Here is a 14,434-nt window from a genome sequence, read left to right as displayed (position 1 = left end):
TGGCCTTTTTATGTAGGAAAGACTGTAGATGACCTACAAATCTGTATGGCCAACCATAGCGCAGCCATTCGGGCTGCCATTGAGAAAGGCACCTCAGAACAACCTGTGTGGAGAGGCGCTTTGCCCAAGCACAACACAAAGTAACAAACTTGAGATATCTTATCATTGACCATGTACCGCCCCCACCTTGTGGAGGGGATACGGCAAAACTCCTCCTGCAGTGCGAATCCAGGGGGATCTACACATTGGGCACTATGGTGCTTAATGGGTTGAATACACACCTGGATTGGCACTGCTATATATAAAACATATGCCTGTTAGGATAATTATAGACTAGTTATTAGCGGGGATGATATTTGTGGGGAATAATTAACATATAGAGTAGGCTGTATAGTTGGTGCATATAGCCATAGGAATAAGAGCTATATGGGAAATAAAGTTTTGTTCTATTTATTTCGAATGATGAGATATAGGGTTTATTAATATAAAGAATATGCTATTTAATCTTGTGACATGCTCTAAATTTGTTTTGTTTTTAAGCAGCATTTGTTTGTTCTCCTATTGACGCTGCTCTGCGGCATCCGGTAGTCATGGACACATCAGAGATCACATGGAGGCGGAAACTTCCGGGACTTTAAAGTACATAAATGGTAAGTTATTGTATTTGTGTCTGTGAGCATCTGAGGACAGTGGCAACCCTGAAACAGTATATTTTGCAATAAAGAAGTTTAAATGCCAGTGAGTGCATTTGCTGTTCAAGGTTTTATATACATACATATATATATATATATATATATATATATATATATATATATATATATATATATATAAAATGTAGAGAAAATAACTCATTGTATAACCCATTTACAAATCTAGACTAGTCAGAAGACTTGCTTTTCCCACAGAAACTCTCTGAATATATTGTTTCCAATGCAGCAAAGGATTCTGGGTAATATATGCAAATGAGGTTCACAATGACTCACTTTTTTACTTTTAGCCTGCTTTTTAAGGCAGACTTTCCTTTACGCCATAGCATCACTGTATTACACAGCTTTTAAGCTTAGCTAGGGTTAGTACAGTGATTCAGACCAACCCCAGGACAGCTCATTTGCATATCTTACCCAGAATCCTTTGCGGCATTGGAAACTATCTGCTAGATTACGAGTTCTGCGTTAGCCTTAAAAAGAAGCGTTAAGGGGTCCTAACGCTGCTTTTTAACGCCCACTGGTATTACGAGTATGGCAGGTACAGGTGTACCGCTCACTTTTCTTCCGCGACTTTTGGCTACCGCAAATCCCTTTACGTCAACTGCGTATCCTATCTTTTTAATGGGATTTGCCTAAGGCCGGTATTACAAGTCTTGGAGAAAGTGAGCGGTACAGCCTCTACCTCCAAGACTCCTACCGCATTTAAAAGTCAGTAGTTAAGAGTTTTATGAGCTAACGCCAGAACATAAAGCTCTTAACTACAGTGCTACAAAGTACACTAACACCCATAAACTACCTATGAACCCCTAAACCGAGGCCCCCCCACATCGCAAACACTATAATAAAATTATTTAACCCCTAATCTGCCGACCGGACATCACCGCCACCTACATTATACCTATGAACCCCTAATCTGCTGCCCCTAACATCGCCGACACCTACATTATATTTATTAACCCCTAATCTGCCCCCCCAACCTCGCCGCCACCTACCTACACTTATTAACCCCTAATCTGCCGACCGGACATCTCCGCCACTATAATAACTGTATTAACGCCTAAACCGCCAGAATCCCGCCTCGCAAACACTATAATAAATTTTATTAACCCCTAATCTGCCCCCCCAACGTCGCCGCCATCTACCTAAAATTATTAACCCATAATCTCCCACCCCCAATGTTGCCGCTACTATAATAAAGTTATTAACCCCTAAACCAAAGTCTAACCCTAACACCCCCCTAACTTAAATATAATTTAAATAAAACAAAATAAAATTACTATAATTAAATAAATTAATCCTATTTAAAACTAAATACTTACCTATAAAATAAACCCTAATACTGTATAGCTACAATATAACTAATAGTTACATTGTAGCTATTTTAGGATTTATATTTATTTTACAGGCAACTTTGTATTTATTTTAACTAGGTAGAATAGCTATTAAATAGTTAATAACTATTAAATAGCTACCTAGTTAAAATAATTACAAAATTACCTGTAAAATAATTCCTAACCTAAGTTACAAATACACCTAACACTACACTATCAATAAATTAATTAAATAAATTAACTACAATTATCTAAAATAAAATACAATTAAATAAACTAAACTAAAAAAACACTAAATTACAAAAAATAAAAAAATATTACAAGATTTTTAATCTAATTACACCTAATCTAAGCCCCCTTATAAAATAAAAAAGCCCCCCAAATAATAAAATTCCCTACCCTATACTAAATTACAAAAGTAATCAGCTCTTTTACCAGCCCTTAAAACAGCTTTTTGCAGGGCATTGCCCCAAAGTAATCAGCTCTTTTACCTGTAAAAAAAAATACAAGACCCCCCCCAACATTAAAACCCACCACCCACACACCCCTACTCTAAAACCCACCCGATCCCCCCTTAAAAAAACCTAACACTAACCCCCTGAAGATCACCCTACCTTGAGCCGTGTTCACCCAGCCGGGCCGAATTCTTCATCCAATCCAGGCGATGTGGTCCTCCATCCGGCAGAAGTCTTCATCCAAGCGGGGCAGAAGAGGTCCTCCATCCAGCAGAAGTCTTCATCCAAGCGGGGCAAAAGAGGTCCTCCATCCGGCAGAAGTCTTCATCCATCCGCAGCTCCATCTTCAAGACCTCCGACTCGGAACATCCAATTCGGACGACGGACTAACGACGAATGAAGGTTCCTTTAAATGACGTAATCCAAGATGGTGTCCCTCGAATTCTGATTGACTGACGGACTAACGACGAATGAAGGTTCCTTTAAATGACATCATCCAAGATGGCGTTCCTCGAATTCCAATTGGCTGATAGGATTCTATCAGCCAATCAGAATTAAGGTAGGGAAAATCTGATTGGTTGATTTAATCAGCCAATCGGATTGAAGTTCAATCTGATTGGCTGATTAAATCAGCCAATAGGATTTTTCCTACCTTAATTCCGATTGGCTGATAGAATCCTATCAGCCAATTGGAATTCGAGGAACGCCATCTTGGATGACGTCATTTAAAGGAACCTTCATTCGTCGTTAGTCCGTCGGCCGAGGAGTATGTTCCGCGTCTGAGGTATTGAAGATGGAGACGCGGATGGATAAGACTTCTGCCGGATGGAGGACCACATCGCCTGGATTGGATGAAGAATTCGGCCAGGCTGGGTGAACACGGCTCAAGGTAGGGTGATCTTCAGGGGGTTAGTGTTAGGTTTTTTAAAGGGGGGATCGGGTGGGTTTTAGAGTAGGGGTGTGTGGGTGGTGGGTTTTAATGTTGGGGGGGTCTTGTATTTTTTTTCCAGGTAAAAGAGCTGATTACTTTGGGGCAATGCCCCGCAAAAAGCCCTTTTAAGGGCTGGTAAAAGAGCTGATTACTTTTGTAATTTAGTTTAGGATAGGGAATTTTATTATTTTGGTGGGCTATTTTATTAGGGGGCTTAGATTAGGTGTAATTAGATTAATTTTTTTATTTTTTGTAATTTAGTGGGGGGTTTTTGTACTATAGTTTAGTTTATTTAATTGTATTTTAGTTTAGATAATTGTAGTTAATTAATTTAATTAATTTATTGATAGTGTAGTGTTAGGTGTATTTTACAGGTAATTTTGTAATTATTTTAACTAGGTAGCTATAAAATAGTTATTAACTATTTAATAGCTATTCTACCTAGTTAAAATAAATACAAAGTTGCCTGTAAAATAAATATAAATCCTAAAATAGCTACAATGTAATTATTAGTTATATTGTAGCTTTCTTATGGTTTATTTTATAGTTAAGTATTTAGTTTTAAATAGGAATAATTTATTTAATTATAGTAATTTTATTTAGATTTCTTTAAATTATATTTAATTTAGGGGGGTGTTAGGGTTAGGGTTAGACTTAGATTTAGGGGTTAATAACTTTATTATAGTAGCGGCGACGTTTGAGGCGGCAGATTAGGGGTTAATAATTGTAGGTAGGTGGCGGCGATGTTAGGGACGGCAGATTAGGGGTTAATACAATTTATTATAGTGTTTGCGAGGCAGGAGTGCGGCGGTTTAGGGATTAATACATTTATTATAGTGGCGGCGATGTTCGGTCGGCAGATTAGGGGTTAATAAGTGTAGGTAGGTGGCGGCGACGTGGGGGGCGGAATATTAGGGGTTAATAAATATAATATAGGTGTTGGCGATGTTAGGGGCAGCAGATTAGGGGTTCATAGGTATAATGTAGGTGGCGGCTGTGTCCGGAGCGGCAGATTAGGGGTTAATAGTATAATGCAGGTGGCGACGATGTTGGGGGCGGCAGATTAGAGGTTAAGAAGTGTAAGGTTAAGTGTGTTTAGACTCGGCGTTCATGTTAGGGTGTTAGGTGTAGACTTAGAAAGTGTTTCCCCATAGAAAACAATGGGGCTGCGTTAGGAGCTGAGCGCTGCTTTTTTGCAGGTATTAGGGTTTTTTTCAGCCAGCTCAGCCCCATTGTATCCTATGGGGAAATCGTGCACGAGCACGTTTTAGCCAGCTTACCGCTACCGTAAGCAACGCTGGTATTACAGGTAGAAGTGGAGCTAAATTTGCTCAACGCTCACTTTTCTGAGGCTAACGCAGCCATTCAAAAAACTTGTAATACCAGCGTTGTTTAAAGTAAGCGCTGGAACAAAAAGGCTCGTTAGCCCCGCAAGTTTTTACCGACAAAACTTGTAATCTCTGCGAATGTATTAAGAGAGTTTCTGTGTGAAAAAGCAAGTCTTCTGACTTGTCTAGATTTGTAAATGGGTTACATAATGAGTTATTTTCTCTACATTTTGTTATTATTGGAGGATTATAAACTCACTTATTGCCTCCCCATAATTTTAATGGTTGTTACATATATATATATACATATATATATATATATATATATATTAACAAGGCTCAAAATTTTAAGTCCTAAGCTACTAGCTAGGTCACAATTTTACTCGCCACTGAACCCACCCATCACCTGCCCACACCACACCCTCTACTCAACCCCCTCTGCATAAATTTATCCATAAATTTAGCCATTGTGAAACACCTTAATGTTTAGTAATTTTTTATATTTATTATTTTAAAACCATAAAAAATTAAGTCATTTTAATACAATTATTAAAAATATATAAATTTGCAGTCTATTTGGCAGTGTATAGATGTTGATTTAACATTCACTCACTATCTTTCACTACTTGCCACAGTGCAATTTTAAATCACCAATGACTAGTGGGCATTTGGAAATTTTGAATAAATATATTATCATCCGCAGAATATGCACACCAATAATTTAGGCAAAATGAGACAGCACTCACTGGAGAATTTTCATATTAAAATGTAACATTTATTTTCAGAACCCATAAATACAGTCACATGACGTTTTGATACCTCACTGGTACCTTTAGCAAATGGATTAGTCACAAAGCAAGGTTAGATCAGTGCTGAAAATCGCATGTGAATGTTAATTTTCATCGTTAAATATATTCTCTCTCTTTCTCTGTGACATCCTCACTTGAAACGTTCTCTGTGGCTGTTTAAGTATCTCCACTGAGGTTCATTGCACCATTTCCTGAGTGGTTAGCTTATCTGAGGGAGCAGATTGCAAAAGCTGCACGAAGAGAACAACCAAACATACAAAGCCCTTCTGTTTTGTAGCCCATTTATGTAATCTTGCAGTGTACAATGACTGACATTTTTTTGGACATGAAGAATGTTGTGGAAGCTGGCAGACTTCCTGTGTATATACAGCATACAGGCACCGTAAGCATAAAAGCACGCACACTGCAGTTGTGTAACAAACTCAAGTACTGTACTATCACTTTAATCACTCCAGGGCTTAAAGCGCAGCTTGTTATGAGGCCAGAAAAGGGGAATGCTAAAGTCAATTCATGCTGCAGTTTTCAGAATACCACAAAATGAGTTCAAGAACTTTAGAAATATATATATTTATTTTATTTTAGGACCACTCAATGCAGTAAAATTGCATAATTAACAAGTGCATAATAAAAAGACAATGATTTAACACCTAGGGGTCTATTTATCAAGCTCCGTGTTTCTGGCGAGCCTTCAGAAACACAAAGACCGCTGCTCCATAACCTGTCCGCCTGCTCTAAGGCGGCGGACAGAAATCAACCCGATCGGGTTGATTGACACCCCCCTGCTAGCGGGTGATTGGCCGCGAATCTGCATGGGGCGGTATTGCACCAACAGTTCACAAGAACTGAAGGTGCAATGATAAATGCGGACAGCGTATGCTGTCGGCATTTATCGATGTGCAGTGGACATGGTTTGCTATAGTGGATCATGTCCGTCCGCACAATGATAAATGGACCCCCTACTCTGAATTTCAAATAAGCAGCACATTTTTTTCAGACAAATTAATTTTTTCTCCCATTTTCCATCCCCCTGTATCATGTGACAGACATCAGCCAATCACAGACTAGTATAAGTATACCCTGTGAGCTTGTGAACATGCTCAGTAGGACGTTTATTTCCCTGAAAGTGTGAATATAAAAATAATAATTGATCATTGGAAAGCGTCCTAAAAATGCATGCTCTTTCTGAATCATATCAGTATATTTTGACTTGAGTGTCCGTTTAAACATGCTATCACATTTGTAATGCACATCAGTGCATTTCAAATTCTGCTAGTAGTGTTTTAATAATGTACAGCTATTAGCAAAATTGTCTGTAATAAATGTGATCACTGCTTAGCTTGTCACTTACTGTGCATGCAAGCTGTGGCACATGCGTGCATATGCTGCATTCATATGCATTCTCTGAACTTTCCTGTACAGAGATTTGGCAGTTACACAATATGCAGCAATAACATTTACTAGATGTATTTTTGCTAACAGTAGAATGAGGAAAAAATGCTTCTAATAATTTTTGAAATGCACTGATGCACATGCGTTTTTACAATTTTAGTAAAAGTTTAAGTCTGTAATAAATAAAGACAGGCATATAGGTAGATTGCTTCTATGCATATGTATTGAAAAATAAGATCCCTGGGGGAGTTACTTATTTGTTTAAAGTCTAGGGTGTAACCAACCAAGCAATGCAAATTAAAGAACCACTAAAGAGAGCAGAATAGCAAATGTATATTACAAAACAATGCAATAACACTGAATTTCAAATGAGTGGTAGATTTGTTTTTCAGACAAATTTCAAAGTTTTCTTCCATGTCCCTGTCCCATGTATCATGTGACAACCATCAGTCAATCACAGCTTTATAAACTTATATACTAGGAATGTGTACACATGCTTAAAAAGACATGAAACACAAACTTTTTCTTTTATGATTCAGACAGAACATGCATTTTTAAATAACTTTCCAATTTATTTCTATTATCTAACTTGTTTCTTTTTCTTGGTATCCTTTGTTGAAAAGCATACCTAGGTAGGCTCAGAAGCTGTTGATTGGTTGCTGCACATATATGCCTCATGTTATTGGCTTACTTATGTGCATTGCTGGTTCTTCAACAAAGGATACTAAGAGACTGAAACAAATCAGATAATAGAAGTAAATTGCAAAATTGTTTAAAATTGTATTCTCTATCTGAATCATGAAAGGGGAATATTGGGTTTCATATCCCTTTCATAGTAGCTGGTGCCTCAGAAAGTCTGCATATGAAAAGACACAATTTGATAATGTGGGTAAATGGGAAAGTGTTTTTTTTTGTTTAATTCCACATTCTTTTGAAATAAAATTTCCATTTTTATTTTAGTGTCCATTTAAAGGGACATTAAAAAGTCTGTTTCATTGTTGTAATAAAAAAGTACTAAGCAGTGGCTTATACTTAATAGAAACCATTCGAATATGTATTATTCATCTATTTATATGAATTCTACTTGTATTTATCTTTTTAAACGTAATTTTTGCAGTGTCCATTACTTCCTGTCACAGCCCTACAAGGAGTCTTTGGTCTCTACAGGAAGCTTATCCAGCATGAAGTCATAAATCTTCCAGAGTTGGTTTTGTATTAATGTATATTTGTTTTTTTCCAAAGACGCACTGTTTAATAAGTAGTGCTGAGGTAGGATGTGTACCTGCTGAGGCTTTCCTTTAATGGTAAGTGATGTCAAAATACTATTTATCTAAAAATATGTCCTTCCAGATGGATTCACTTATTGTTAAAGGTCAAAAAGTAAAACGTAATATTAATTACACTTATTCAGTAGTAACATTTCTTGTATATGTAAGACCCGTAGCTTATGCAAGTAAACTGCACATATCACACTTTATTTGCTGCAATTGTTTTTCAATGGTCAAAACCCACCCACAATTTTCCTTATTTAGATGAGTCAATTTGGGCTTGAATCTGGACTTGAGTTTGTCATTGTGTTAACAAAATATCCATGGTTTGGTATCCGAAGTAATTATGCAAACAAACTACAAATTAGGAACAGATATGTGGCAAGGATAGGATTGTGGTGCTTGTCATGTGCTCTTTCAGTTTCACAGATTGGAAAATCTACAATTTTCAGACTTAAAGGGAAAGGCCACCCACATTTTTTCTTTTATGATTTAGAAAGAGAATGCAATTTTAAACATCTTTCTAATTTACTTATATTATCTAATTTATTTTATTCTCTTGATATTCTTTGATGGAAAGCATATCTAGATATGCTCACTAGCTGCTGATTGGTTGCTGCACATAGAAGCCTCGTGTGATTGGCTCACCACGTGCATTGCTTTTTCTTCAACTAAGGATATCTAAAAAATGAAGCAAAATAAATAATGGAAGTAAATTGTAATGTTGTTTAAATTTGTATGTTCTATCGGAATCATGAAAGAAAGATTTTGGGTTTAGTGGCCCTTTAAAGGGACAGTCTAGTCAAAATTAAACTTTCATGATTCAGATAGGGCATGTGATTTTAAACAATTTGCTTTGTTCTCTTGGTATTCTTAGTTGAAAGCTAAACCTATGTAGGCTCATATGCTAATTTCTAAGCCCTTGAAGGCAGCTTCTTATCTGAATGCATTTGACAGTTTTTCACAACTAGAGGGCATTAGTTAATGTGTGCCATATGCTCACGCCCGTGGAGTTACTTATGAGAGGGCACTGATTGGCTAAAATGCAAATCTTTCAAAAGAACTGAAATAAGGGGGCTGTCAGAAGAGGCTTAGATACAAGGTAATCACAGAGGTAAAAAGTGTATTAATATAACCATGTTGGTTAAGCAAAACTGGGGAATGGGTAATAAAGGGATTATCTATCTTTTTAGTAGGAGTAGACTGGCCCTTTTAATTACAGGAAAATATTTCAGTACTCTATCAGAGTATTTTAATATATATGAAAATAGAATATATCTGTATTTCTCTTTGGAACATATTTCAACATTATTATTTTATTATGCAAATAAAAGCTTCGGGACATTTAACCATATTGCTTGGATGGTAGATGAGAGGATGAGCCTAAATGAATTATCATCAAAAAACTGCATACATACAGGGGAATTCATTATTAACCAAGAAAGAAGGCCTTCAGAGAAAACACAACAAAAATAGGTCATTGAGTGAAACCTGTGCTGCATTACAGACGAACACCTAGACCTCCGGCCTTCCACATATCCGCCACCAAATAAATATATTAACCCGTAAATCACCAGCCCCTCCTACATCGCAAAACACTAAATTAAACTATTAACTCCTAAACCTAACACCCCCCTAACTTTAAATTAAAATTACAATATAACTCTATTTAAATAAATAAAAACTTACCTGTGAAATAAAAATAAACCTAACATTAAACTATAAATTAAACTAACCTTACTATTCTAATAAAATAAAAAATACTACCACTTAAAATATCTAAGTTACAAATTTAAAAAAAACCTAACACTACGAAAAAAATTAAAAAAATCTAAATTACAACTAAAAAAAACCCTAAGTTTACAAAAAACACTTAAATCCCAAAAAATAAAAAACACTCAGATTACAAAAAAATAAACGAAATTATCAAAAATAAAAACAATTACACCTAATCTAATAGCCCTATAAAAATAAAAAAGGGCATTTAGCGGGGGGGCAGAGCCAGCGCCTGAGCTGAATGGTTGCACATCTCAGCAGTTCCGGCTATAATTTCTACAAGAATCAAGTTTGGCGACTGTTCAGGCTCATAACAAATATTGAGCGGCTAGCGGCTCAGCAAATCTACCAAGCTAATATCTCAGAGAACTAAAATTTGTAGTAGTGGAGTCGTGCTCAGGCCAAGGCCGAATATGGCTGCTAGACAGAGAGCTCTCCTTATGACAATTGCTTACCTTCAAGTAATCAAGCTCCAGAAATACCATCCAGCATATATTTTAATGTCATGAGCTGTAGAATACTCTGTTGGATCGGATAATATTTTTATTTTGTGATACAGGTTCTGAGGGCTTTAACGGCTCCCTGGGAGGTGAATCCCAGCAACCCCCCCTGAGAAACCAGGCCACAAGAGACCCGTAGACACTCTACAATTAATTATTAAAACATGGACGAGAAACTCTGCATAACAGTACGAGCCCTACTGGCCGTTTTAGAGCAAAAAATGGACAGCTACTTTAATCAGCTTATTTCCCTAGCAGAAGTCCTCCTGACAGAGGAGAACGGTATTGCCAGAGGCCTTCCTCCATACCTAGAAGCTCGGCCGGGTGGGATGCTAGGCGCCGCGGACTGGTTGACAGTACATGCTTGGAGGCATCCCCGCTTAGATCGACCTAGGAACCATCCAGACCTCACCAGAGACATGTTTACTGCCATACGAGTCGGAATTGGGTAACTTTTGCTGAACTTTTATGCCTCTTATAAAAAGGCTCTTTCTTAATATCTCAATTTAATTGCCCATAGAAATGATGATCCTACGGTTTGCTATGGTCTTTTTGGGACTAGCAGCTCCAGCCAGAATGTGTGACAACGGATTTTATCCCTACGATGTCAACTGGACTACAGTCTCATTGAACTTGAGTGACTCCAAATATTTTGTTCTCTCTATTTGTCACATTTATCAAAGTTTGCTCATCCTTCATTATTACCGGTTCTATCCTTATCATTTTTTCAGGTACATTAGATATCCCTGGAGAAAGTTTTAGCGCCTGAATTTATGCAAGTGATTGCTTTAGCCTTTTTTGTGCTGTTTCCGTTTGTAGATACACTAACATAAATGCTGTACCTTTGCCTGTTATAAACTCTATTATATATATAAGTAGATATTAATATGCATTTCCATAACTTGGTGACGGTGTTGTATGTCAGCCATTCCTGTATGCCTATTAAGCTACGTTTAAGTTATGGGCTATATGTATTTATATAACATTGATAGAACTATTAGCCTTGGTCTGCAGAAAGCAATTAGAACTTAGTTAATTCCCCCTTAGGAACTATAACCTCTGCTCAGCGCTAATTGCTAGATAGTATATAGTTGATATATTGAGACACTACTACTAACTTTAATTGTCGTTTTATATGTCTCAATTTATATATGAGTGCAAGCCCTCAAACATACGCATTTTATAGATAATAAAGCTAACTATGGGAGTCAGTATCTCCTTAAGTGTTACTACTTCAAATATTACTCACTAGAGGGAGGTTTACACAGATAGCGTCATAGTCTGTTTTTAGGATATAGATTCCCAAAATGATTCCAAATATATAATATAATGTCATATACTGGAACATTATGAGGCTTTTGTTGATTAGATACTTGATTATTTCCTCTTTCTCCCTCAGCCGGCGAGGGGGGACGGCGATCTCAAGTAGCATCCCATAACACTCACCTGACATTTTTTAATGGCTAAGACGGAGATAATATTTGCTATTTCTGTAGAGGGTTGGTCAGATTCACAACATGATAATCTAGATAAATATATAAATGTAGACATACATCCCCTTAACTGCTATGTTCACAATGCCTTATAGAATATACTCTTCATACACTTAGATCCTCTGAGAACGGGAATATTGCTCTGAATCATATTATTAGTGATTGGGATTGCATAAAAGGCCCACTGCCCAGCAACAGTAAGAGACATTAATAACAGGCACATACATTAAAAGAGACTACAACCCAGTCACACTACAAATCAGTATGCTAACGTGATTTCTTATTTTATATACTATAACTATATTGTACTGTTATTCACAGGTACCTGTTGTACCTGTAATAATCGGTATATTTTGTCCTTTAGAATTTAAGCATATGAGTTACTATGTCAACTGGTTCATTGTCATGCTTTTTATATATTTTTCTAATTTCCTGAAACTCCTCATACTGTACATAGTTCATTGTCATAGTTTGAGGGGAGTTGCACCTCCATAACCCACATTTCTCACATAGCATACTCCATACCTGAATTACTCTCTACTAACACTGGAGTCTGTTTATTGCAACCTGTCTGGCTACATATAACATAATGTGCAAAAACACCCTCGATATTGCCCTTGGAACCCCAAAGTTCATAAGAAAGAACCCGCCCCCCTATCTTTGTAGCGGTGCTTACCCGCTGAACCCCCCTCCCTCTTTGCTTGTCAGCACACTGACCCAAGTTTTCACTTAGCTAGTAGTAAATCCTGATACTTTGTTGTTTTTGTAATTACCATGATATAGTCTGCATATCCACAGTACCTTGCTCCTATCTCATACTAGACATGTTTTTATCCGGACAATAGATTTGTAAGGGTCATGCTTGTACCTATTCTATATCAGCTGGCCCAGAAGCAGCCATTATAATAGCTACCTTCACTTCCAAATATATATACTTAAAGCGAGGTTTCCAAACATTTGTTCAACAGCATGACTCATACAGGCCCATTTATCAAGCTCCGTATGGAACTTGAAGGGCCGTGTTTCTGGCGAGTCTTCAGACTCGCCAGAAACACAAGTTATGAAGCAGCGGTCTAAAGACCGCTGCTTCATAACCCTGTCCGCCTGCTCTGAGCAGGTGGACAGGAACCGCCGGAAATCAACCCGATCGAATACGATCGGGTTGATTGACAGCTCCCTGCTGGCGGCCGATTGGCCGCGAGTCAGCAGGGGGCGGCGTTGCACCAGCAGCTCTTGTGAGCTGCTGGTGCAATGTTAAATGTGGAGAGCGTATTGCTCTCCGCATTTAGCGAGGTCTTGCGGACCTGATCCGCAGTGTCGGATCAGGTCCGCAAGCCCTTTGATAAATGGGCCCCATAATCACTCTATTATTTTATTTTTTGTAATCTTAGTGGTTTTTATTTTTTTGTAGGATTTGGTTTTTTTAGTTGTAATTTAGATTTTTTAATTGGCAGTATTTTTTATTTTATTAGAATAGTAAGGTTAGGTTAATTTATAGTTTAAAGGGACACTGAACCCAAAATTTTTCTTTTGTAATTCAGAAAGAGCATGCAATTTTAAGCAACTTTCTAATTTACTCCTATTATCAATTTTTCTTCGTTCTCTTGCTATCTTTATTTGAAAAAGAAGGCATCTAAGCTTTTTTTGGGTTAAGTATTCTGGACAGCACTTTTTTATTGGTGGATGAATTTATCCACCAATCAGCAAGGACAACCCAGGTTGTTCACCAAAAATGGGCCGGCATCTAAACTTACATTCTTGCATTTCAAATAAAGATACCAAGAGAATGAAGAAAATTTTATAATAGGAGTAAATTAGAAAGTTGCTTAAAATTTCATGCTCAATCTGAATCACGAAAGAACATTTTTGGTTACAGTGTCCCTTTAATGTTAGGTTTATTTTTATTTCACAGGTGAGTTATATTGTAATTTTAATTTAAAGTTAGGGGGTGTTAGGTTTAGGGGTTAATAGTTTAATTTAGTGTTTTGCAATGTGGGGGGCTGGCGATTTAGGGGTTAATAGGTTTATTTAGTGGCGGAAATGTGGGAGGCTGGAGGTTTAGGGGTTAATAACTTTATTTAGTGGCGGCGATGTCGGGGAGCGGTGGAATAGGGGTTAATATATTAAAATAGTGTTGGCGAAGTGGGCAGCAGATTAGGGGTTAATAGCTTTATTATAGTGTCAGCGATGTCGGGGGGCAGTAGATTAGGTATTAATAGGTTTATTTAATAGCTGTAATGTTGGTGGGCGGAAGATTAGGGGTTAATAGGTTTAATATAGTGTTGCGATGCGGGGGGGGCTCGGTTTAGGAGTTAATAGGTAGTTTATGGGTGTTAGTGTACTTTGTAACATTTTAGTTATGAGTTTTGTAAAACATTTTTGTTATACAAAATCCATAACTACTGCTCTCAGAAAACGGAATGGACTGTGTCGGTATAGGCTGTAAC

The 14,434-nt window shown here is 37.3% G+C and overlaps 1 protein-coding gene across 1 annotated transcript in view; it reads right to left on the bottom strand.

Annotated features, from left to right (window-relative positions):
- The window catches only part of DEPTOR (DEP domain containing MTOR interacting protein), a 293,215-nt gene that overhangs the window by 81,966 nt on the left and 196,815 nt on the right, over positions 1-14,434 (bottom strand).

This window comes from Bombina bombina, chromosome 5, assembly GCF_027579735.1.
Source record: "Bombina bombina isolate aBomBom1 chromosome 5, aBomBom1.pri, whole genome shotgun sequence".
NCBI classification, from domain to species: Eukaryota; Metazoa; Chordata; class Amphibia; order Anura; family Bombinatoridae; genus Bombina; species Bombina bombina.
This window is presented reverse-complemented; position numbering and strand designations above follow the sequence as displayed.